This window comes from Perna viridis, chromosome 9, assembly GCF_037379345.1.
Source record: "Perna viridis isolate PV_CMFRI_1.1 ecotype Kerala chromosome 9, ASM3737934v1, whole genome shotgun sequence".
NCBI classification, from domain to species: domain Eukaryota; kingdom Metazoa; phylum Mollusca; class Bivalvia; order Mytilida; family Mytilidae; genus Perna; species Perna viridis.
In genome coordinates, this window is record NC_142453.1 from 41,456,776 (window position 1) to 41,484,443 (window position 27,668).

A 27,668-nucleotide genomic window follows, 5' to 3' on the forward strand; every position below is an offset into this window, starting at 1 on the left:
ATTACAAAGTGAAATAGCTCAAAATCTAACCGGCGATGCCCATATGAGGAAGGGGTTTTTGAAGGGAAAAGTTTGAACAGTTTCAGGGATTGAAATAAAAATTTCAGATATTTTGCGGGAAATTTGATATTTTTAAACCTGATTTTATGAACTTTTTTGCAAATTTTCGCATATTTTTGCATGGTTTCTATGGTAACCCTATATGCTGTGGGTAATTTTTTTTCAGAAAATTTTTACTGCATCCTGAAGGCCTTGGCTTGAGCTATTTCTAGATATATAGATTTACAGATGCTTGACAATTTTTTAAAGTGATAAATGTTACAAAGCATCAGATTACAAGACCAAAATCAGGCAGTTCTACAATACTGTGGAGTGCTGGCTTACGGGAGGTAACTCTGCACGAAACGGATAAAATATGGATGCATCCCGAGCTTCGCAAGTAGGGAATATGTTGAAATGTTTTGGTTTTTTTATGCTTATAATGAGGATCAACATTTCTAATCATGTTAACAAAAGGGAGGTTGTTGTATACAGTCCGAAGAGATTACATCATTTACAATATAATGTTTATTGTATATTAACATGTATTGATAACTATCAATACCATATTCTTGTGCTGAAGTATCTACTTTAAATTGGGAACACTGAGAGAGACCCTGATCGATACCATGTACACAAAAAGAATACTGGTCACTGCGGGCCTCTTGATATTGTACACCAAAACATGACTTTATAGAATTAGAATTAGCTAAACATGATGTTATTTTATTATCTGAAACCCACTCTGATGAAAATATTAGTTCCGGTGAAATTTTAATTAATGAGTTTCAGAAACCAACACATCTGACCGAAATCGACGTGGAGGTGGAATTGTCATTTATGTGAAGTCAAACATATATTTTTTTCACTCTAAGACCGGAATTTAGCGGGAATGATATTGAAATCTTATGGATAGAGATAAACATATCTACCACAAAGGCCATTCTTGGGGTGGCATACAGGCCTCATAGTGCCGATGTTTCTTATTGGCGTCTCTTAGAATGCGATGAATTCAATAAATATTTTGCAAATATATCCCATCTTGATCAGGAACCAGATCTACCTGATGATCCAATAAATAATTCGGGTAGGACTTTTCTTGATTTTAATATTACTGAGCGAGAGGTGAAACACCAAACCAAGTGGACCAGATGGCATTATACCAATGATATTATGTAACATTTCTGACTGTCTTATCAAACCGCTTACATACTTATTTATCCAGTCCCTACGGTGTGGGCGTCTTTCGTATTTATGGAAACAATCTCATGTTACTCCTGTTTACAAGAACAAGGGGTCAGCATCTGATCCAAATATAGGTCGATTTCAGGGACAAAGACTAGACATGGAAAACAGACATACACAACAAAGAACATAAAGTAACTAAAATCATACATACAAAGTAACAAAAGCAAATGAGCAACTCGGACTCCACTAAAATCTGGGAGGATGGACCGTGGACACCTGAAGGGTAAGCGTGCACGATGATTGAAATTAATCAACAATTATTTGACTGGATCACTGACTACTAAGATAATCGTAAACAGAAAGTTGTCTCGGAAGGATATTCATCTAATTAGGAATATATAGATGCAGGGGTCTTCCGAGGATCGGTCCTTGGTCCTTTCTTGTTTTTGATATATATATCAACAGCATCGTTGAAGGGCTAAATTGTCCACTTCGCCTTTTTGCAGGATTGCACCTCATTATTTGTTATTATAGAAAATCAAGATTATGACCAGGCTACAGAGTTATTGACATCTGATTTAAACCATATCAATGATTGGTCAAAGCAATGGGCTATCAAATTTAATCCATCCAATACTGAATAACTTAAGTTTACACGAGGAAATATGGAATTACACCTAGTGTACTTTAGGGGTCGGGATAATCAAGTGAAAAATGTAAATATGCGCATTCACTTCGGACTTGATCTCCAGAGCGACTGTAAGTGGAAGAGTCACATTGAAAAAATATATGAACAAGCCTGTAATAGACTTGATATATTGTTGAAGTATCAGGTGTCCAGAAATGTTCTTATTAACTTATATTTTTCATTTATACGTACAATGTTAGAATATGCTGATGTTGTCAGGGACAACTGTACATTGTATGAATCAAATCTACTAGAAAGGGAACCTCTCTATCAGAGGGGCTTGTGCTTATGTATAAGATTATCAACGGATATGCACCGGATTATTTGCTAAATTTGGCGCAGCCATACTCGGTTAATACTCATGAACATGCTTTGTTACAACCTATATCTGTTAATTACTGTCGTATTACTTTTTCCTAAATAAGAGCTTCTTACACAACACTTTAAGTATATAGAATAGCTTACCAGCCACAACAGAGTCTAGAGTATATGTTGATAGTTTTAAGGGAAAATTAAACATGGACAATAGACGGACATCTGATTATTTCAACATTGGAAATAGAAAGGAAAACATAATTACATGTCAAGTGATCTAAATTACGGTCTCTCTGGTGTCATCACTTAACTGACAATCCTCGATGCGCACACTGTGGGATGTAAATGAAGACGGAGAGCATCTCATTATGTCTTGTCCACGTTATGCTGATCATATGTAGAGAGCTAGGTGTTGTTCATAATCTATTGTATGGTAGCGATTCTTTAGATTTTGAAAACAATGTCAAACTAACTTCAGCACTTCATTCATGTATCAGGGACTGTAGAAGATTTATTTAGAATCATATAATATGATGTTTAGATGGTGAAATTATTATGGACTGGTATTTGATCCGTTAATGTGTATTTATACATATTGTTGATTTTAATTTTATATTTTTCTCATACTTTAATTCCTATACAAATATTTACCCAATTCTGCTCTGATAGATCTAGAAAATTCTCTTAAGAATTTTTTTTTCTGATAATTCCGTTTCACATAACCTAGATATACTTATATATCATAACCGTTTTCCAATTCATCTTGCGAGGCTAAATATCAATGACATAACTTCTTATAAAAGTGATTGTGAAATTTTTTTAAAAAAAGAAAAAAATATTAGTTATTCAGCTTTATAAGTAATTAAATCCCATTATCATCGCCAACAATTAGGATTGTATGTATTAATCATTAATAATATAGGGATTCATGTGTATTTACTGTATACCATACGATTTATGTAACTGCTTCACATCATGCCTTGTATACGGGAAAGGATATTTATAGGCCTGAGGCCTGCTCTCCAATCCTTTTCATTTATTTATTTAATAGATTACAATATGTTTAAATCACATTTCTACGGAAAATGTTTGGCCCTGCGTTGGTTTGTCGATATCATGTATCAAATCAAATTCAAAAATAAAAAAAAATATTGTTAAATGGCACATTTTGTATGGTGATTTTTCGTTGCCTGAATTTAATTGTGTCAATATCGTATGTTTGTCCACCATTTCTAAGTTGTCTCCTGCGCTTGCAGCATGATAAATGATTTTGCCCTTATGTCAATAGTGTTCGATAATTTTGTCATTAATGTGTTTTCATGTCGTTTTTTGACGTTTGAAATTTTTTTGAAGAAATTCCATCGTTATGTTACCATGGATATTGTTACTTTAGTTGTTGGGCCTTACTTGAAAGTGTGTTTACACTTATTGAAGACATTTTGGTGATCTATGTAAGTATGTACCTTTTTTTTATATTTTTAAGATGGTACATTTCTTGCGTTTCACCAAATTTGTTCCTTTTTCGATGGACTGTCGAACATAAAAAAAAACAAAATTAGGTTTGCTTATAGAAAAGCTGGAGAGCACACAAAGGAACGTGCCTATTGCAGGAAACAAGTATATGAATCCTACTGAGCATATTTTTGTTTATATAAGGAATCATGGTACTCTAGGTCGCAATCAAATTCAAGACACATGGAACTCCATTTAGTGTCTTTTGTATGTTTGACTGAAAACGTCTTTGTTGTAAAACCGTCGGATGATGCTGGTATTTCGAAGACTTTGAACCAGCAACATGTATAGAAATGTGACAACAACAAATAGTTAACTCTTCAATTGAATCTACTGATAGAAAGAGTAATGATGTTTTCACACTGACACGTAGTATATGCAACAGATACTTACATGTAGTATACATGTAACAGTTACTGACACGTAGTATACATGTAACTGTTACTGACACGTAGTATACAAATAACAGTTACTGACAGTAGACATTCCATTTCGAGTAGGTTACCACGATCTGTCCAGAGATCGTAATATTTTGTGTTTTGTATATCATGTATTGATCTGAATTTATTTATTGTAATTTTCATACCATATATTTTTGTATGCTCATCATCCGTCTGTTCTGTGCTTTAACTCCTTTTTTGACAAGAGTTTGACAATTGGGCTTACGGAGACAGCATTTACAAAATATGAAAAGCTTCATCAGGAAACAAAAATACGTTTTTCTGTCAATGCATGCATATTTATTTAAATGACAAAAAACAAAGAATCGTACACTGTTCATTGTTGTTGTCGTCTTAAGGCCGTTTGAAATTCTCATATTATCAAGGTTTCTTAATAACATCATCTACAATAATAAAAACAAACAGAATATAAATATCTTCCAATATAAAATCACACAATTCGGTTGTTGTTGAAAAGTAAACATCGTGTCATGTTTTACGACAACAAAAATGTCCGGACAATATTTGAATAAAGGGTAATTACAAAATTACGGAACTAATAAGTTCTAAGCAATAATCCAAAAGAATAGTCTGTATAATACATGGCAATATCAAGGCAAGGTAGGAAACAAATATAATTGTACTTACTTGGTGGAGAAGATGGTTTAAGGAGGTAGACCTAGGGTAAGGGACACAACTCTTATAAATCATTGGAACGTTTGTATTTCAGCATTTTACATCAATGTAAAGCATCAGAGTGATTTAGACTGATTTCATTCTGTTCAAATGAAGGCTTGATAGGCTTTGTTGTAATTGAATATGATACAAACATATCACTGATTTCAAGAGTTATTTTCCTTACCCTGGGTATACCTCCTTAAATCAGATTTTAAAAAATCATTGTTCAATGCGATTCCCTGTTTATTACACATTTCGTAGCACCCGTAAGTTTTGAGTCATTATTGGGGTATCATGAAGCAGTGGTTTTAACTATGATGAAAAAGAAGCAACCACTTTCAATCATCATTGTTCTTAAAATTAGATATTGGAGAAAAAATATTAGAGGAGAATACCAATAAAACAAAAATTAACATTCAACATGAGAAAGGATGCAACTGTTAAATGAAATGGATGAAAATGTTTTGAAAAAAAATATATGATGTGGAATCCAATGCCTGGTTTTTGTATGGACAAAATGAATTAAATGTGCTACTCACGATATCGCAACAACATTCAACTTACAAGCAATATAACTCTGAGTACACAGTCTGGTCAGTAACATTTGTCTGATGGCCAATAGACTGTACACGTCGTCTACCTCGTAGACATTGTTTGCTTTACCAGCAATCTGTTTAAGTTCATCTTTATTGATATCTGGTCCAACTCCTGGTGTAAAAAAATAACTTTATGTCATAAATATGTATGGATGCTAGTAAGATAGATCGCAAAACTGTTTAAAATCGAATCCACTTTATTGATTGATTGATTGTTGTTGGGGTTTAACGTCCGAGCAGCAATATTTCAGCTATATTCAGACGATCCACTTTATTGATGTTCTATAAACAATTTATGGGATGTATATTACAGATAGATGCTCCGGTTTGATCGCTTTTTTACAGAATTGTCCACCAGACCAAATTTTTTAAACTCTTTATATAAGATAAGTTAGGCGCATTAAAATTTTCGTTTGGCCTCAACAGTTTCTAAATCATTACAATAATTAATTCTTTTTTTTTTAATTGAACTATGCTGAACAATCGAACAAGCCAGCTAATACGTGATAAATATAAAAGTCACCAAATTTAAGAATTTCTGATTTTCTTACCTATTGCGAAAACAATATATTTCTTGTCATGAAAACGTTGGAGTTCCGCATCAAGGGCTTTCTTATCTGATGCTTCTCCGTCCGTTATAATGACCACAATCTGGGGAACTCCTTCCAACGCCCTTGATCCATGTCCACGAGTTAACCCCTGCAGTCGGACCATCCTAAGGGCTTTGTCCATGTAAGTGTCCCCTCCTTTCCACGTAATTTCGTTGACCCTCTTTGCAAGTTCAAGCTTTGTCTGACTCCATGTGGGCATTGGTACTGAATTTCAATGCTCCAACTCGAATTTTGTGTTCACCAATTTCAAGATAATCAATAACGTTATTAACAAATTGTAACTCCTTTTTAAAGTTTGTGTAGGTTTTTATACTTGATGACTGATCCAACACGAAGAAAATATCCGCTACTGTTTCTTTGCATTCTACAAAATAATTGAATAAAAAATTCTGAATATAGAAATTATAAAATCATATTCCTGTCAACTTGCTCAATACTAAACTTTGGTGTGACAACATCATACAGTACGGTAATTTAGGATACCAGCAGTGTAACCTTTAATGAATAAAATGCTAGGTGTTGAAAGCAATCTTTTGGCAATCAAATAAGTAAGTAAATTGATGTTTTTTTGTTTTTGTTTTTTTTTTTGTTTGTTTGTTTGTTTGGTTTTTTTTTGTTGTTCTTTTTTGGTTGTTTTTTTTTCTATGCCTATGCGTTAAACTAACCGGAATAATATTATTTACCAATGCGTTTTATTTCAAACAAATATAGAAAATGGTACATATAGTCAGTTCAATTAGTACCGTGCTACCGCAAATTAATTAATCTAAACTTACCCTCTTCCATTTGCATCGCTACAATAAAAAAAAACACACACTTTATTTATAATAAACCGGAAGCAAACAAATAAAAATAAATCACTAACTTGATACTTTATACCCCCTCCACTACTCGATAGCATGCACATTTGACATCTACATTAATTTGGATCAATATCTTACATAGGGGGTGCACAAATCAGTGGCAAAGAAGGAGTAACCGATAAGGGATCCCCTCCCCATGTCCCAAGATTCATAAATGACAAAGTTCATACTTTGCTTCATGTGAAACCCTCTTATTGATTCAGATTTAATATAAGAGTAATCCTGGAAACCAATGTTATAGCGGTAATCAAAGAGTAATCCAGGAAACCAATTTTATAGCGGTAGTCTAAGAGTAATCAAGGAAACCAATGTTATAGCGGTAATCAAAGAGTAATGCTGGGAACCAAGGTTATAGCGGTAATCAAAGAGTAATGCAGGGAACAAAGGTTATAGCGGTAATCAAAGGGTAGTCAAGGAAACCAATGTTATAACGGTAATCAAAGAGTAATCAAGGAAACCAATGTTATAGCGGTAATCAAAGAGTAATGCAGGGAACCAAGGTTATAGCGGTAATCAAAGAGTAATCAAGGAAATCAATGTTATAACGGTAATCAAAGAGTAATCAAGGAAACCAATGTTATAACGGTAATCAAAGAGTAATGCAGGGAACCAAAGTTATAGCGGTAATCAAAGACTAATCAAGGGAACTTATCTTATAGCAGTAATCAAAAGAATGTAATCCAGGGACAAAGACCAGACATGGGAAACAGACATAACAAAGAACATAAAAGGAACTAAAATCATAAAAACAAAGTAAGAAAATCAAATGAGCAAATGACTCCACTAAAAACTGCGAGAATGGACCAGGTGCATCGGTAGGGTAAGCGTCCTCTTCTTTTATAGAAACACCTACCGAGTTTCTCATAAAAAGTCATGTCCGGGGTAGTAGATTGCACAATGAGAACATGTATTAAAATTCTGTGAAAGTTTCATTCAATTTTATTCTGCAGTGTAGGAGGAGCACTGGATAAGGTATAGGTCCTTCATATTCATAAATGACAAATGTCAAGTTTACTATATGTATGTGAAACCCGCAGATTTATTCAGATCAAAATCTAAAATAGGAGGAGCACAATGAGAACATGGCACAAAGTTTTTGTGAAGGTTTCATTTAGTTAAATTTCCTTCAGTGGTGTAGGAGGGGTAATTATCCCATATTCATAAATGAAAATTCAAATGTATTTGAAACTTGCAAATTCATTCAGACTAAAATCTAACTAAAAGGAGCACGATTAAAACATGCAATACAGATTATGTGATTATTTATTTATTCAGTGTTGTAATAGGAGTGACGAATAAGAGATGGGTCCCCACATATCCACAGTTTTACAGTTTTTAGTGGAGTTTGAGTTGTTAATTTAATTTTGTTACTTTGTATGTATTATTTTGTTTTTTTATGTTTGTGTTGCTTTAGTTCGTTTTCCATATCTGGTCTTTGTCACCGGATTACATTCTTTTGATTTCCTTTAGAATCCTGGTTCCCTTTATGATTTTTTCATGAAAGACATATATGAACCCCCTAAATTGATGTAGATCAAGGTATATAGTGGTAATATGTAATAAAGATCCTGTAAACGTTTCAATCATTTTCATTCAGTAGTGTAGAAGGGGTTACGGATTATATATAGCGAACCAGAAGTAAGGAATGAAGTGAATATAGATAGTGCCATACTTACATGTGGTGATAATTGGAGTTGTTGTAGGAACCGGCTTTGGTGTAATTGGAGTTGTTGTAGGAACCGGCTTTGGTACTGGTACTTCATTAGAAAAAACATCGATTAAAAATGATGTTTATAAATATAATGTAGTTTATAAAGGTGTATCATGGGCAGTGGTCTTTAAATAAATACACCAAAATGATATTATTTTAGCCATTGCCTATGAGGGTCGGATATATATGTATTCAAATTACATCTAACTGTTTTACCATACAAGCGGACAGTCCTAAATTGTAAGCAATCAAGACAATTAACATAATTGGATAAAGAGTCTGACTATTAAACAGACCCTATTGGCACATTTCAAGAAAACTGTTGACTTCAATGGGCGACGAATTAGACAGTCTGTCGTCAAAGGACCGAAAAAATATTTGAAATGTTAAATTCTGGAAATACTTCACGCTTTTCGCTAAATCCGAATGTTATCATTTTCAGTTTATTTCGTTTCGTTTGGATTCTAGCGGAATAAAAAATATAACAAGAAACAAAGATCAGACATGGAAAACAGAGAACCACAACAAAGAACACAAAATAAACAGAATAATACATACATAGAAACAAAAGGAAATGAGAAATTCGGACCGGATGCGCGTGGATGGTAATCGTCCTCTGCTTTTCTAGAACCGTCCATCGAGTTGCTCATAAAAGTAAATTCCAGGTTAGAAAAAAGAATCTGTATTCGTTATTAACTAACTCCCCGTCACCGATTTTGTATTTACTTTTCTAAACATTTCACTTGTTTGCTTAAATATCTTCTAAAATTTGCAATTAGCACATATAATAAAGAATGTAATGTTTTTAATTAAACAATCGGTTAAGTTGGCATACAGTAGAGTAATTTAAGAAATGTGTATGAAAGTAGATAATCTTATTTTTCATATTTGTGTCAAGGAAGGTAAAGCATGTAATGTATTGCAAAATAAATAAAAATAAAACAAATGTTCGCAAAAAACAAACAAATGTTGATAAAATAAAATATTTGTTCGTAAAAATAAAATATTTGTTCGTAAAATTAAATATTTGTTCGTAAAAATAAAATATTTGTTCGTAAAAGTAAAATATTTGATCGTAAAAGAAATATTTATTCATAAACCTAAATATATATAATCATACAATCAAAATATTAATCAGAAAATCAAATTTTTATTATAATACTAAAACAATGTTCACAAAATAAAAATATTAATTCAGAAAATCAAATATTTATCTGTAAAGCTAAATACTTGCTCATTACAGGTGAATCAAAATATCAATTCAGAAAATCAAATATTTATACAAAAAAATTAATACATATAAAATTAAATATTTATTCGTCGTTTATTCGAGATTTAGGTAACATCGAAAACGAATCACTGTTTAAGGTCCATTTCAATGGTCTCAAGTAACGTGAACCACGCTCCATAAATTGGAATTATAACTTTAAAGTTCTTATGGATGCCATGGAGGACCACGCAAGAAATATAATAAAACGGGAACAAGAAGACATTGATTCTCTGTCAGAGTAGGTCGTGAAGTCTTTAATTTTGAGGTCAATGAGTGTCAATGGTACATTAGTTTTCAAAGACCCCAATGTAGCAAAAACATTGTCTACTATACGAGACAAATATGTTGTCGTGCCAGCACACAAAGCCCAAAACAACATTCCTTTTGTCTGCAAAACGTTTTACATCCTGTGTTTTTTTATCAGAGGTATATCTTGATTACAAGACTTACTGAATATTTGTTTATAGAGTTCTGATATTGTACATGTTATACTTTATTATTTATACATTGATCAAATGTAATAAATTAAAATCTATACCATAGAACAAAAACAAGTAACTCCAGAAAAGTTTTAAGTTATCACATGGGTTTTGGAGTATTCGGACTCGGCACTGAATATTATGAGACAAAAATGAAAGGAAATTAAGTGGCTGTGTCTAAGAGTAATCAAGGGAACCCAGGTTATAATGTAATCAAAAGAATGAATTTCAGGGACAAAGACCAGACATGGAAAACAGACATACTACATTGGGGTCTATGAAAACTGATGTAGCTTTGGCACTCATCGACCTATTAAAACTTTCAGTCGTTTCAAAATTAAAGACCTCACGGCCTTTAACCACTCTGACAGAAAATCAATGTCTTCTTGTTCTCGTTTTATCCATTTCCTTTCATAGTCCTCGACGGCATCCATAAGAACTTTAAAGTTATAATTCCAATTTATGGAGCTTGGTTCACGGTACTTGGAACCTTTAGAAAGGATATTACCCAGAGATTCGTTTTTGATTATGGTTAAATATCCCTTAAAGACGTGACAAGAAGGGCCATACTTGAATGGAGAGTTTTTGCAAGAACAGTCAGGTGGTTAAGCCTTGAACTCCTCAATCTCGAGGTTCTTCAATAGTCTTTTATAATTGCAAATTTTGGATGTAATGGATGAAGTATAGGAATATGAAATAATTGGTATGGATTTGTGTTTGAAATATGGGGGAATTTTGTTGGTGACGTTTTGTGATGGAAGATGTTAGCCAAATTAATTGCATCTATACATTTGTTGACAAACGGTAGTGGAAGAAATGATCGTTTTTCTTCATCTAGACTATTCACACAAAGAGTCTGTGGAAACCAATATCCAAAATGATGGCAACAAGTCTGTATAATGAAGAGGTGTGGTCAGAAACAGAAGTGTCAAGACTTGTTTTGTAAAGGGAGTGTAGTAGAGTGAGAGGTATAGAATGAAGTTTTGTTCTAATGTGAAGAAGTCCAAGAGGTTTTTGTATGAAAGGAAGAAGACCATCTATGGAGACATCATGTAACTTAGGTGATGTGTAGTGGCGATGGCCGTGACTAAGGTTGAGAATCATATTTTGAATTAATCTTAACAAATATTCGAAGTATAGAAAGATAAAATTAAAAAATGGTGCAAAAACATCAACTAAGTCAATTGTAAAAATGATGTAACAGTATGTATACATCTGAGACAAAAACAAATGATTCATGCATCTCGAAAACCAACCGATTTCTCTATTTCTTCTTATTCAAGAATATTTAATATCACATAACTATGCTCAGCTTGTCATTAGGTTGATGTAACTTTGAGATAGAAATATGTAGACTGTGTATAAAATTGACACTTTGCAGGAGATGTGGGTCTTGATTTTATTGATGAGGGTAACAGAGGAGTACAGTTGTCTCCAACACCACAAATATGAAAACGTAAACAACTATCTTTACATAAACAAGTACCATATGTAGAAAGAAAATCAGCGTTTGTTTGGTGTTTTTCTTAGCATGAATCACCTCTACAGTAGTAATTGTCTGTATATGAATAGGTACTTATACCAAAATTCTATTACACGAGTTCGCCAAAAAAAAAACACCAAACATCAAAACAGTATTCAGCTGTTTATGTGGAGTCCTTATAGGACGTGTCGGAGTGATCGGCCCTGGGGCTGAAATTTCGAAGGAAAATATATGCGAAAAAACGATAGACTCATGAATATTCATGATCGATTAAGTTCATTCTAACAAAGATTCAAAGTAAACAAAACATGATAAGTACAAGTATCCAAATATGGGTATAAATGATATGAAACATTATCAAAGTTAAATGTTAGCAGTAAATTAAACACTTTATATAGAAAGTAAATAAACGCCAGAATTGATAGGTTTATGTTTGAATGCTTATTAAAACAACCATATTTAATGAAATACATGGCAAAAAATGAATCAATTGTATACAGATAGTTTTAATATTATATTCTGAAAATAACAATACTCATAAGCATTCGGTTTCTCTTTTTTCTTAGCAGAAGATATTTTTAGATATGAATGACGTGAATTCAATAAAGCAATAAAAAGAAGGACGAAGTATTTTTACCAAAAAAAAACAAAGGTTGCTAATTGATATAACCGTCATTAAAAATGGTAGGTTATACTTGTCAAACAAAAATGCAATTCTGTACAATTAAAAAATTCTTAAAAAATAATAGAACATTTATAAGATGTATGGAAATAATAAAAATAGAAAGTTGCCTTTATAATGTCACTATTTCCATTTTCTTACGTCTTTGCAATAATGGGTAAAAAACGTCAAAATGAAACTGATTTGAAGCGAAAGCACTCAAAGTTCTCAAAGATATGTGTTACTCTCCTTTTTGCAGACAAAGTCAGCTAACCTTTCATTGCCAAAACAGCAAATGTGCTACACATATCACGTCATGTTCTGCATTTAAGTCCTCCTTTAAAGGTTAAAACAACCTCATTGCATAAAAATCAAATAAAGTATTGTTCAAAATGTTTGCCAATAATATACTTAAAAGTATCCGAGGGTCATATCAGTTTTCACTTTTTTTAATCCATTTTCCAAAAGTAATGAAGGGAACAAAGATTTCAGCGGTAATCAAAAGAATGTATTCCATGAACAAAGACCAAACATGAATAACAGACACACAGAAAGAACAACAAAGGTAAATGAGCAACTCGGACTCTAAAAACTTGGAGCATGGACCAGGTGCACTGGTCGGATAAGCATCATGCCATTATGCTTATATACCATTGCTATACACAATTATATAGAAAGTTTATGATGCATGTATAATGTAACCATATTCATTTGCTTACATGTATACAGTAATGGGGAAAAAATGTTTAAATAAAATTGCTGTAGGAAATCAAATTAATAATTAGTCGATGATAAAACTGTACTGAAACAATCTACGAACTGCCCTAATTGTTACACATTAAAAAAAAAGCGTTTATAAAGTTTTTTCAATCGTCAATTTAGTTTTATTGTTTTTTTTTTTTTAAAAACAAAAACTTTATGCAAGGATAAACTCCAATTCATTAGTATTAAACAACATATGTTTAACTTACATGTATGGCGTTACAAAAGAAGATATTTCTAATTTTCGACTAAAACATATAAAATTTAAAACTTTCAGTCATTTATCTGATTACATCCTAAGATGTACGCTCATTTCGTAAATTAAGAACAGAATAACTTAAAGGGAGAATTTCATATCTCATACAAATTGTATCTGAAATACATGCCTTCTTTGCAACATGAATATTCGACTTAAAATGGTATGTTGTCGTTATGAATAGATATCCTGAGTTTTATATCGAATTATTTATCCTCCTTACTGTATGATATACCTGTTTGATGGACAAAGTTGTCTACAAGAACGGTAAATTTAGAATCCGGGTCACTGGAAATTCGTTCTCAAAGAATCTGCATGTGTCTTTGTTGACGGACACGTTGAATTCCTCTAGTCTTTGGAGAACTTTGTCAAGTTTCGATTCTCTAAATGTTCTTGGTCATCTCGACCGGTGATGACCATGTCATCTAATATGCACTGTACTCTTGGTAGTCCTTGTAGGATTTGATCGATGGTCCTCTGCCAGATGGCAGGAGCTGAAGCGACTCCAAATAATAACCTATTGTATTGGTAAAGTCCTCTATGAGTATTTAGTGTCAAATACTTTCTTGATTCCTCGTTCATCTCGAGTTGCAGGTAGGCTTGCGTCAAGTCAATTTTCGAAAAACGTTCTCCTCCTGATAATGTAGCGAATATATCTTCAGTTCTCGGCAATGGGTACTGATCAACCTTCAATTGTTGATTTATAGTAACTTTAAAGTCACCGCATATTTGGACCCCTCCTGATTTCTTCACAACGGGCACTATCGGTGTAGCCCATTCACTCGTTGCTACTTTCGAAATAATTCCTTCTTTTTCTAGACGGTCAAGCTCTTTCTCAACTTTCGACTTTATCGCATAAGGTACTGGTCGCGCTTTCATAAACACGACATTGGCATTCTCTTGCAAGATAAGATTTCCTTTAATTCCTTTCACACAACCGATTTCGTCTCTAAATACCGATTTGTGCTTATCCATTAGTCGATTCGAACGGCTTTAACTTCTCTCCTGAGAATGTACGAAGCACTATGTCAGTGCCTTCTAATTTTCGTTTTGGAAACAATTGATCGAACTCAATTTTTGGCATGATACTTAAAGCGGATCCTGTATCTACTTCCATTTCAAAACATTTGTTATCGATTGTAACAACCACTGTAATTTCTTTTGAATTGAATTTCACTGTATACATTCCAGTATCAGTTTGTTTGTTACTGCGATCGCATGATTTAGCGGAATAATTCCCATCATCATTTGAATTTCGATTTTCTTGTCGATCGATATACACAGTATAGATCTCAGCTTCATCACTTTGATCATCATCGGTTTCGGCGTTCATAGAGAACACCTTTTTCTTCTTCGATCGGCATGCTCGTGCAATATGTCTTTTCTTGTTGCATTTATGGCAGGTTTGATCCTTGAAACGACAGTCATTTGCTTTATGTCCCGGTTTGTTACATCTGTAGCACGTATGCTTTCCATAGTTTGATGTTTTTGAAAGTTCGACTTCGTTTTACTTTTCTTCACTTTATGCACTACTGATTCGGTTTGTTTCCCTTGTAACTCCAAAGCGTCTTTTGTTGTTGTCTCCATCGCGACAGATATTTGAATAGCTTTATCTAATATTAGTGCTTGCACTGACAAAAGTTTCTTTTGGATTTGTTCTGACTTCAATCCACAAACTAATTTGTCCCTTAAAGTGTTGTTTAAATCAGGGTAGTTACAATGTTCTGATAATCTACGGATCTGAGCAACGTACTCATGGATTGATTCACTGTCTTTTTGATCTCTCTTATGGAATCGAAATCTTTCGGCTATCTCCAGTGGTGCGGGAGATAGATATTCTTTCAAGATTTTGACTATGTCCATTGGTTTTTCAGGTGTTGTGAGGTTCCTCAACAAAGCATATGTTTTACCTCCAATTAAACTCAATAATGCCGGTACACGTTTATCATTTCCTATTTTGTTCACTGCGAATATTGTTCAAGACGTTCAACATATGAAGTCCAATGTTCAATACTATCGTCGAAATTTTCGATTTTGCCAATATATCCAGCCGTTACTCGTCGCCAATTTCTGTTATGTATTCCTTACAATTTATATCATAACAGGATTGAGTATTGAAGGCATCTATTTAGATTAGCATTTTATTCTACACTGAATTACATTATCAATCTACATGGTATGTAACAAGAAATCTCTGATACGGCGGTAGGTATTTTTAAACAATAGAACAATAGAATATCACTTGGAAATGTTTATCATCACTTCATGGGTGTATACAGTTTTATCAGTAAACTGCTGATTATCAATTTCCTAATTGTCGTATATAACAAATTTAATAAATGCTTTCAAAATATGTCCTAAACTCCAGGTTCACAAATATCCTCACGCAGGCCTGGCTTTAATAAATGTTAATATTTTCGATTGAACTCATTTGTCGTATAATTTGGAAAAGTCGTGCTATCATGTTAGTATGTTCACTGAGACATACAATTTTTTTACAGAACTAGTTTGCAGTACTTGCATGTACTATGATTTGGTACCATGTCTTTATGTTTTTATATTCCCGACTTCCGGACCAACATTTTGTCAACATTTATCTCCCTTAGGAACAAGTGTCCATTCGGAACACGTAAGGTTTTCCATCCAATATCGACGATACTTTAGAAAATCTCGAAAGTCAAAAGGGAATTTCTCGTTCTACTGACCCTACCATAAATTTTCTTTACCCAGGATACAAATGAAAATCATCCTTATGTAACCTACCAACAAAATGAAACATCCTGTAAATTTCAGAAACACCGTTGTGTTTGTCTGCTGGGGATTCCATTTTCATTCGAGTTACTTCTTTTTTTCTGCTCCCGAATCCGAACATCAATTAGAGAGACTTCGAAATTACCCCTGCTCTTACGGGAGGTAACTCTGCACGAAACGGATAAAATATGGATGCATCCCGAGCTTCGCAAGTAGGGAATATGTTGAAATGTTTTGGTTTTTTTATGCTTATAATGAGGATCAACATTTCTAATTATGTTAACAAAAGGGAGGTTGTTGTATACAGTCCAAAGAGATTACATCATTTACAATATAATGTTTATTGTATATTAACATGTATTGATAACTATCAATACCATATTCTTGTGCTGAAGTATCTACTTTAAATTGGGAACACTGAGAGAGACCCTGATCGATACCATGTACACAAAAAGAATACTGGTCACTGCGGGCCTCTTGATATTGTACACCAAAACATGACTTTATAGAATTAGAATTAGCTAAACATGATGTTATTTTATTATCTGAAACCCACTCTGATGAAAATATTAGTTCCGGTGAAATTTTAATTAATGAGTTTCAGAAACCAACACATCTGACCGAAATCGACGTGGAGGTGGAATTGTCATTTATGTGAAGTCAAACATATATTTTTTTCACTCTAAGACCGGAATTTAGCGGGAATGATATTGAAATCTTATGGATAGAGATAAACATATCTACCACAAAGGCCATTCTTGGGGTGGCATACAGGCCTCATAGTGCCGATGTTTCTTATTGGCGTCTCTTAGAATGCGATGAATTCAATAAATATTTTGCAAATATATCCCATCTTGATCAGGAACCAGATCTACCTGATGATCCAATAAATAATTCGGGTAGGACTTTTCTTGATTTTAATATTACTGAGCGAGAGGTGAAACACCAAACCAAGTGGACCAGATGGCATTATACCAATGATATTATGTAACATTTCTGACTGTCTTATCAAACCGCTTACATACTTATTTATCCAGTCCCTACGGTGTGGGCGTCTTTCGTATTTATGGAAACAATCTCATGTTACTCCTGTTTACAAGAACAAGGGGTCAGCATCTGATCCAAATATAGGTCGATTTCAGGGACAAAGACTAGACATGGAAAACAGACATACACAACAAAGAACATAAAGTAACTAAAATCATACATACAAAGTAACAAAAGCAAATGAGCAACTCGGACTCCACTAAAATCTGGGAGGATGGACCGTGGACACCTGAAGGGTAAGCGTGCAAGATGATTGAAATTATTCAACAATTATTTGACTGGATCACTGACTACTAAGATAATCGTAAACAGAAAGTTGTCTCGGAAGGATATTCATCTAATTAGGAATATATAGATGCAGGGGTCTTCCAAGGATCGGTCCTTGGTCCTTTCTTGTTTTTGATATATATATCAACAGCATCGTTGAAGGGCTAAATTGTCCCATTCGCCTTTTTGCAGGATTGCACCTCATTATTTGTTATTATAGAAAATCAAGATTATGACCAGGCTACAGAGTTATTGACATCTGATTTAAACCATATCAATGATTGGTCAAAGCAATGGGCTATCAAATTTAATCCATCCAATACTGAATAACTTAAGTTTACACGAAGAAATATGGAATTACACCTAGTGTACTTTAGGGGTCGGGATAATCAAGTGAAAAATGTAAATATGCGCATTCACTTCGGACTTGATCTCCAGAGCGACTGTAAGTGGAAGAGTCACATTGAAAAAATATATGAACAAGCCTGTAATAGACTTGATATATTGTTGAAGTATCAGGTGTCCAGAAATGTTCTTATTAACTTATATTTTTCATTTATACGTACAATATTATAATATGCTGATGTTGTCAGGGACAACTGTACATTGTATGAATCAAATCTACTAGAAAGGGAACCTCTCTATCAGAGGGGCTTGTGCTTATGTATAAGATTATCAACGGATATGCACCGGATTATTTGCTAAATTTGGCGCAGCCATACTCGGTTAATACTCATGAACATGCTTTGTTACAACCTATATCTGTTAATTACTGTCGTATTACTTTTTCCTAAATAAGAGCTTCTTACACAACACTTTAAGTATATAGAATAGCTTACCAGCCACAACAGAGTCTAGAGTATATGTTGATAGTTTTAAGGGAAAATTAAACATGGACAATAGACGGACATCTGATTATTTCAACATTGGAAATAGAAAGGAAAACATAATTACATGTCAAGTGATCTAAATTACGGTCTCTCTGGTGTCATCACTTAACTGACAATCCTCGATGCGCACACTGTGGGATGTAAATGAAGACGGAGAGCATCTCATTATGTCTTGTCCACGTTATGCTGATCATATGTAGAGAGCTAGGTGTTGTTCATAATCTATTGTATGGTAGCGATTCTTTAGATTTTGAAAACAATGTCAAACTAACTTCAGCACTTCATTCATGTATCAGGGACTGTAGAAGATTTATTTAGAATCATATAATATGATGTTTAGATGGTGAAATTATTATGGACTGGTATTTGATCCGTTAATGTGTATTTATACATATTGTTGATTTTAATTTTATATTTTTCTCATACTTTAATTCCTATACAAATATTTACCCAATTCTGCTCTGATAGATCTAGAAAATTCTCTTAAGAATTTTTTTTCTGATAATTCCGTTTCACATAACCTAGATATACTTATATATCATAACCGTTTTCCAATTCATCTTGCGAGGCTAAATATCAATGACATAACTTCTTATAAAAGTGATTGTGAAATTTTTTTTAAAAAAGAAAAAAATATTAGTTATTCAGCTTTATAAGTAATTAAATCCCATTATCATCGCCAACAATTAGGATTGTATGTATTAATCATTAATAATATAGGGATTCATGTGTATTTGCTGTATACCATACGATTTATGTAACTGCTTCACATCATGCCTTGTATACGGGAGAGGATATTTATAGGCCTGTGGCCTGATATCAAATTCTTTTCATCTAATTATTTAATAGAATAAAATATGTTTAAATCACATTTCTACGGAAAATGTTTGGCCCTGCGTTGGTTTGTCGATATCATGTATCAAATGAAATTCAAAAATAAAAAAAAATATTGTTAAATGGCACATTTTGTATGGTGATTTTTCGTTGCCTGAATTTAATTGTGTCAATATCGTATGTTTGTCCACCATTTCTAAGTTGTCTCCTGCGCTTGCAGCATGATAAATGATTTTGCCCTTATGTCAATAGTGTTCGATAATTTTGTCATTAATGTGTTTTCATGTCGTTTTTTGACGTTTGAAATTTTTTTGAAGAAATTCCATCGTTATGTTACCATGGATATTGTTACTTTAGTTGTTGGGCCTTACTTGAAAGTGTGTTTACACTTATTGAAGACATTTTGGTGATCTATGTAAGTATTTACCTTTTTTTATATTTTTAAGATGGTACATTTCTTGCGTTTCACCAAATTTGTTCCTTTTTCGATGGACTGTCGAACATAAAAAAAAAACAAAATTAGGTTTGCTTATAGAAAAGCTGGAGAGCACACAAAGGAACGTGCCTATTGCAGGAAACAAGTATATGAATCCTACTGAGCATGATCTTGTTTATATAAGGAATCATGGTACTCTAGGTCGCAATCAAATTCAAGACACATGGAACTCCATTTATACTCGGCGTCACATAAATAACATACTGTTAAAATTTGAATAAAAATATTTTCTACGACTTTATTGACACCAACCGTCGTTTAAATTGTCTTAAATGACTTGCTCATTCGTTTAGCCAAACAGCTTCTCAAAAACAAGTCGCTTATTAGCTTAAATCATGCGTAACAAATCCTTACGGGAAAATCCCATACTAATATCCGCCATGTTGGTTTTTACGGGACGATTTGTTTACAAACGAAGTGCGTAAGTTCCCGTCGAACTCCGGTGACAATCGTCTGCTTGATCAACTTCTCGGTATTATACGTTGTTCGCGTAAAATAAATCCGAGATATCCGAAATAACGCCGAATTGCATTCTGGGTTCTTCGGTTTTTGGACAAACCATTTAAACGTAAACAACATCTCCTAGCAACCCGATCACTGTAAACATGGACGACTTTTTACAATGTAAATATTGCCACCTAGAATTAAAATCTGACCGGAATTTAACGATTCAATGTTTAGGGAGAAGCCGTTTGGCTAAACGAATGAGCAAGTCATTTAAGACAATTTAAACGACGGTAGGTGTCAATAAAGTCGTAGAAAATATTTCTATTCAAATTTTAACAGTATGTTATTTATGTGACGCCGACTATAGTGTCTTTTGTATGTTTGACTGAAAACGTCTTTGTTGTAAAACCGTCGGATGATGCTGGTATTTCGAAGACTTTGAACCAGCAACATGTATAGAAATGTGACAACAACAAATAGTTAACTCTTCAATTGAATCTACTGTTAGAAAGAGTAATGATGTTTTCACACTGACACGTAGTATATGCAACAGATACTTACATGTAGTATACATGTAACAGTAACTGACACGTAGTATACATGTAACAGTTACTGACACCTAGTATACAAATAACAGTTACTGACAGTAGACATTCCATTTCGAGTAGGTTACCACGATCTGTCCAGAGATCGTAATATTTTGTGTTTTGTATATCATGTATTGATCTGAATTTATTTATTGTAATTTTCATACCATATATTTTGTATGCTCATCATCCGTCTGTTCTGTGCTTTAACTCCTTTTTTGATAAGAGTTTGACAATTGGGCTTACGGAGACAGCATTTACAAAATATGAAAAGCTTCATCAGGAAACACAAATACGTTTTTCTGTCAATGCATGCATATTTATTTAAATGACAAAAAAATAAAGAATCGTCCACTGTTCATTGTTGTTGTCGTCTTAAGGCCGTTTGAAATTCTCATATTATCAAGGTTTCTTAATACTATCATCTACAATAATAAAAACAAACAGATTATAAATATCTTCCAATATAAAATCACAGAATTGGGTTGTTGTTGAAAAGTAAACATCGTGTCATGTTTTACAACAACAAAAATTTCCGGACAATATTTGAATAAAGGGTAATTACAAAATTACGGAACTGATAAGTTCTAAACAATAATCCAAAAGGATAGTCTGTATAATACATGGCAATATCAAGGCAAGGTGGGAAACAAATATAATTGTACTTACTTGGTGGAGAAGATGGTTTAAGGAGGTAGACCTAGGGTAAGGGACACAACTCTTAGAAATCATTGGAACGTTTGTATTTCAGCATTTTACATCAATCTCATTTAAGCATCACAGTGATTTAGACTGATTTCATTCTGTTTCATATGAAAGCTTGATAGGCTTTGGTGTAATTGAATATGATACAAACATATCACTCATTTCAAGAGTTATTTCCCTTACCCTGGGTCTACCTCCTTAAATCGGGTTTTAAAAAATCATTGTTCAATGCGATTCCCTGTTTATTACACATTTCGTAGCACCCGTAAGTTTTGAGTCATTATTGGGGTATCATGAAGCAGTGGTTTTAACTATGATGAAAAAGAAGCAACCACTTTCAATCACATTGTTCTTAACATTAGATATTGGAGAAAAAATATTAGAGGAGAATACCAATAAAAGATAAAGGAAAACATAACAAGACCGATAAAAAAACAAATGAACCAATTTTAACGGTTCGTTAACTATTAAGAGGCTGTCCATGTAAAAATCAGGCAGATCCTAAGATATGGCTGGCATGGTGAAAATTTTATCCCACTGCACTTTTTGTTGCAATGTAATGTTCATATGTATATCAAATAGTAAATCGATTTTTAAAGCGTACTGGATGGACCAGAAAACGATTTTAAAATTCATTAACAAAGCAACCAAATTTTGCACATGAATAAAGAGACATCTCCCTCTTTCAATAATTTCAATGCTTTCTGTGTATTGTTTAATTCTTTCCCCTTTGCAGTTAAACAAAAATTAACATTCAACTTTGAGAAAGGATGCAACTGTTAAATGAAATGGATGAAAATGTTTTGAAAAAAAATATATTATGTGGAATCCACTGCCTGGTTTTTGTATGGACAAAATGAATTAAATGTGCTACTCACGATATTGCAACAAAATTCAACTTACAAGCAATATTACTCTGAGTACACAGTCTGGTCAGTAACATTTGTCTGATGGCCAATAGACCGTACACGTCTTGTACCGTGTAGACATTGTTTGCATTACCAGCAATCTGTTTAAGTTCATCTATGTTGATATCTGGTCCAACTCCTGGTGTAAAAAAATAACTTTATGTCATAAACATGTATGGATGCTAGTAAGATAGATCGCAAAACTGTTTAAAATCGAATCCACTTTATTGATGTTCTATAAACAATTTGTGGGATGTATATTACAGATCGATATCGATGCTTCGGTTTGATCGCCTTTTTACAGAATTTTCCACCAGACCAATTTTTTTTAAACTCTTTATATATAGATAAGCTAGGAGCATTAAAAATGTTCGTTTGGCCTCAACATTTTCCAAATCATTACAATAATTAATTCTTTTTTTTTAATTGAACTATGCTGAACAATCGAACAAGCCAGCTAATACGTGATAAATATAAAAGTCACCAAATTTAAGAATTTCTGATTTTCTTACCTATTGCGAAAACAATATATTTCTTGTCATGAAAACGTTGGAGTTCCGCATCAAGGGCTTTCGTATCTGTTGCTTCTCCGTCCGTTATAATAACCACAATTTGTGGAACTCCTTCCAACGCCCTTGATCCATGTCCACGAGTTAACCCCTGCAGTCGGACCATCCTAAGGGCTTTGTCCATGTAAGTGTCCCCTCCTTCCCACGTAATTTTGTTGACCCTTTTTGCAAGTTCAAGCCTTGTCTGACTCCCGCTAAGGTAAAACTCCATGTGGGCATCGGTACTGAATTTCAATGCTCCAACTCGAGTTTTTTGTTCACCAATTTCAAGATAATCAATAACGTTAGTAACAAATTGTAACTCCTTTTTAAAGTTTGTGTAGCTTTTTATACTTGATGACTGATCCAACACGAAGAAAATATCGGCTACTGTTTCTTTGCATTCTACAAAATAATTGAATAAAAAGTTCTGAATATAGAAATTATAAAATCATATTCCTGTCAACTTGCTGAATACTAAACTTTGGTGTGACAGCATCATAGAGTATGGTAATTTAGGATACCAGCAACAGTGTAACCTTAAATGAATAAAATGCTAGGTGTTGAAAGCAATCTTTTGGCAATCAAATAAGTAAGTAAATTGATGTTTTTTTGTTTTTTTTTTTTGTTTTTGTTTGTTTGTTTGTTGGTTGGTTTTTGTTGTGTTTTTTTTCTATGCCTATGCGTTAAACTAACCGGAATAATATTATTTACCAATGCGTTTTATTTCAAACAAATATAGAAAATGGTACATATAGTCAGTCCAATTAGTACCGTGCTAGTCTCACATTGAGATATACAGCTTTAATGTCGATTTTAAATGTTCCCATTGTTTTGTCTTTGTACATGATAACTCCGCAAATTGACTAGTCTAAACTTACCTTCTTCCTTTTGCATCGCTACAATAAAAAGAACAAATAACCACTTTATTTATAATAAACCGGAAGCAAACAAATAAAAATAAATCACTAACTTGATACTTTATACCCCCTCCACTATTCGATAACATACACATTTGACATCTACATTAATTTGGATCAATATCTTACATAAGGGGTGCACAAATCAATGGCGTAGAAGGAGTAACCGATAAGGGATCCCCTCCCCATGTCCCAAGATTCATAAATGACAAAGTTCATGCTTTGCTTCATGTGAAACCCTCTTATTGATTCAGATTTAATATAAGAGTAATCCAGGAAACCAATGTTATAGCGGTAATCAAAGAGTAATCCAGGAAACCAATGTTATAGCGGTAATCAAAGTGTAATGCAGGGAACCAAGGTTATAGCTGTAATCAATGACTAATCAAGGAAACCAATGTTCTGCCGGTAATCAAAGAGTAATCCAGGAAACCAATTTTATAGCGGTAGTCAAAGAGTAATCAAGGAAACCAATATTATAGCGGTAATCAAAGAGTAATCAAGGAAACCAATGTTATAGCGGTAATCAAAGAGTAATGCAGGGAACCAAGATTATAGCGGTAATCAAAGAGTAATGCAGGGAACCAAGGTTATAGCGGTAATCAAAGACTAATCAAGGAAACTTATCTTATAGCGGTAATCAAAAGAATGTAATCCAGGGACAAAGACCAGACATGGGAAACAGACATAACAAAGAACATAAAGGAACTAAAATCATAAAAACAAAGTAAGGAAATCAAATGAGGAAATGACTCCACTAAAAACTGCGAGAATGGACCAGGTGCACCGGTAGGGTAAGCGTCCTCTTCTTTTATAGAAACACCTACCGAGTTGCTCATAAAAAGTCATGTCCGGGGTAGTAGATTGCACAATGAAAACATGTATTAAAATTCTGTGAAATTTTCATTCAATTTTATTCTGCAGTGTAGGAGGAGCACTGGATAAGGGATAGGTCCTTCATATTCATAAATGACAAATTTCAAGTTTACTATATGTATGTGAAACCCGCAGATTTATTCAGATCAAAATCTAAAATAGGAGGTGCACAATGAGATTAAGATTCTGTGAAAGTTTTAACTTAATTCTGTTCAGATGTGTAGGAAGAGTAACGTATAATAGATGGGTTCCCACATACCCACATCCTATCAAGGTACATGGTGGAATTATGTAATAAAGTTTCTGTGAAGGTTTCATTCAATTCCTTTCACTGGTATAGGAGGAGTAGCGGAAAACAGATGCCCCCTGCGAAACAGAATGAAGGAAGAAGGTGACGTATAAAAAGTGCCATACTTACTTGTGGTGATAACTGGGGTTGTTGTAGGAACCGGCTTTGGTGCTGGTACTTCAAAAGAAAATGAATTCTATTAAGATATTATAGGTTATATAGAGTATAGTTGCTAAAGGTGTATTGGCATTAGTCTTCGAATATGACCCCCCCCAAAAAAAAAAAAAAAAAAAAAATGACAGGATTAGCCATTGCCGGTTAGGGTCGGAGATGTTACTACTCAAATGTCATCTCATTTTATCTAACTCCTTCACAATAAAAGCGGATAATGCCACAATGAAAGCTATCAAGACAATAAAGACTTCTGACTATTTAACAGACAGTATTGACATTTTCAAGAAAAGATGCTGACTTAAATGGTTAAATGGTTGAAAATTATGCTAAGTGTCTTCAAAGCCTCGTTTTGAAATATAGCATATGAAATGTTAAATTCTGGAAAAACGCTTTTCACTAAAACCAATTTTATTTTGTTTGTTTCGTTTTGATTTCGATCCGCATTCTATATGTACTATGGAGGTATCACAGAGATGTTTTAACATAAATTTGTAGTTATTTTCATAAACATATATTCCAATATGTCAATAAATATTTGGTTTATAAACATTTATTTAGTTTTATGAATAAATATTTGATTAAAGAAATATATAATTGATTGTTTTTGAACATTTGTTTCATTTTTATTAATTATACAGCGTTTTACATGTTATGCATGTATCTTGCAAGACACCAACATGAAAAATAAGATTAGCTATTTTCATTTCAACTTCGTATATTACTCTGTATGCGGACTAAACCATTTTATTTCAATAAAAACATTATATTCCTTAATAGTGTTGATATTTTCGCGTCATTTTTGTTTAAGCACATAAAATGATTAAATACAAATTACCTTTACAAGCTCTCTTATACAACATTTCTTTAATTTCTTGACTGTCCAACTTGCTAAAGCTATCTACAAGAATAGTAAATTTAGAATCTGGGTCACTTGAAATTCCATTCAGTTCAGCGATATCGACTTGACTTCCAACCCCTATGGCAAATACGAAAGCTGGCCTCGACTTGATTTTTGCTGCTTCAATTTGTGTTTGCCTTTTACCCATATCTTCAGTAAATCGATCATAGCTTCCGGGATTTGTACCACCATCTGTAAGAACTACAACAACATCTATCACATCCGGTCTTTCACCATTTCCAGGAGCATATAAATTTTTATGAACCTCTTCAAGTGCGAGATAAGTTCTTGTTGCGTCACCTTGTGAGTGTTCGATGTTGCTGATGTCGCTGAGAACATCCATTTTAGATTTGAAAGGGTCAAATCCGAATTCGCTTTTGACAAATGCTGAATACGAAACTGCGCCTACTGATGTTGAGTCTGGGCCAACTTCCAAGAAATCCACGATATCTCGGACGAAATTGATTTGTTTTTTGTAGTCATCAGTGCCTATACTGACCGAGGTATCAACAACAAACGCCAGGTCAATCTTGCAAATTGCTTTTGGAGCCGGTGGCATAGTGGGTGATCTTGACAGTCCATCTGATACTACAGCAAAAACAAATGTTAATATTGTTTATTATTCATTAATTTTTTTTCATAAATCAAGATAACATATATATGTGTTAAAACGTGATAAATATGCACAATTTAATGATATATCAAAAAAAAAAATAATAACGCGAACATAGCTGACAAGATATTCAAGTATCGAAAAACGTAGGTCTGGATTTAAGCAAGCCACAGCTTTTGTTCATTCTTTTGTTCATTTGCTGTCCCAACCCCCTAAGAAAGTAGCAGAAATCAAATACACAAACATATTTTTGATCAATTAGAAAGTTTGGCTATTCTGCTTCAATTACAAAATTAAATTTAAAAGTTTAGTCTGTATTTGACTTACCTGTCAACAAGACAATCTGAAAAAAAAAATGTATAGAAAACAATTAGTATTGTATTTCATTTTTTTTTAAAGACGTACGTTTCTTATATTATACAAAACAGAGAAGCAGGAGTATAATTATATCGATTGTTCTCTTACTTAACTAGCTCTGGTGAATTATAGTAGATAAACCAACCTGTGTACTAGTATTAAAAAAATGATTAAAATATTTAATAGTTAAGGGTGAAATAAACCTGTAGCACAAATCTAACCTTTTCCTATCCGATATCTTAAAATATTACAGTTCACATTAAAAAAAAATTTCAATAAGAAAAATTCAGTTTCTGGTGGTACTTACATATAGAGTATAGTATATGTGTTGGAGCATCATAGCGGAAACTACTGCTAACAAAAGCGCTAATTGCTATGATCAAGAGTGCTTTTATACTTTTGAACAGTTAAATTATATGGTCAAAATAGCGCACTAATGATATGATGAGATAAACATGATAAATAAACTTTACAAAAGTTCAATCGTTGTAAATATCAAACTTGGTCCA

General features: G+C 33.3%; 1 pseudogene across 1 annotated transcript; it reads right to left on the bottom strand.

Annotated features, from left to right (window-relative positions):
- Positions 1 to 4,459: 4,459 nt before the first annotated feature.
- Positions 4,460 to 27,605, bottom strand: LOC148608562 (matrilin-1-like; annotated as a pseudogene). The gene is made up of 13 exons (XR_015914871.1): positions 27,467 to 27,605; positions 27,130 to 27,145; positions 26,127 to 26,777; positions 25,247 to 25,294; positions 23,914 to 23,931; positions 22,997 to 23,437; positions 22,480 to 22,623; positions 15,064 to 15,516; positions 8,607 to 8,708; positions 6,844 to 6,861; positions 6,008 to 6,431; positions 5,425 to 5,568; positions 4,460 to 4,586 (listed from the first exon to the last, which is right to left on the bottom strand). The product of XR_015914871.1 is annotated as a matrilin-1-like (transcript).
- Positions 27,606 to 27,668: the final 63 nt, after the last annotated feature.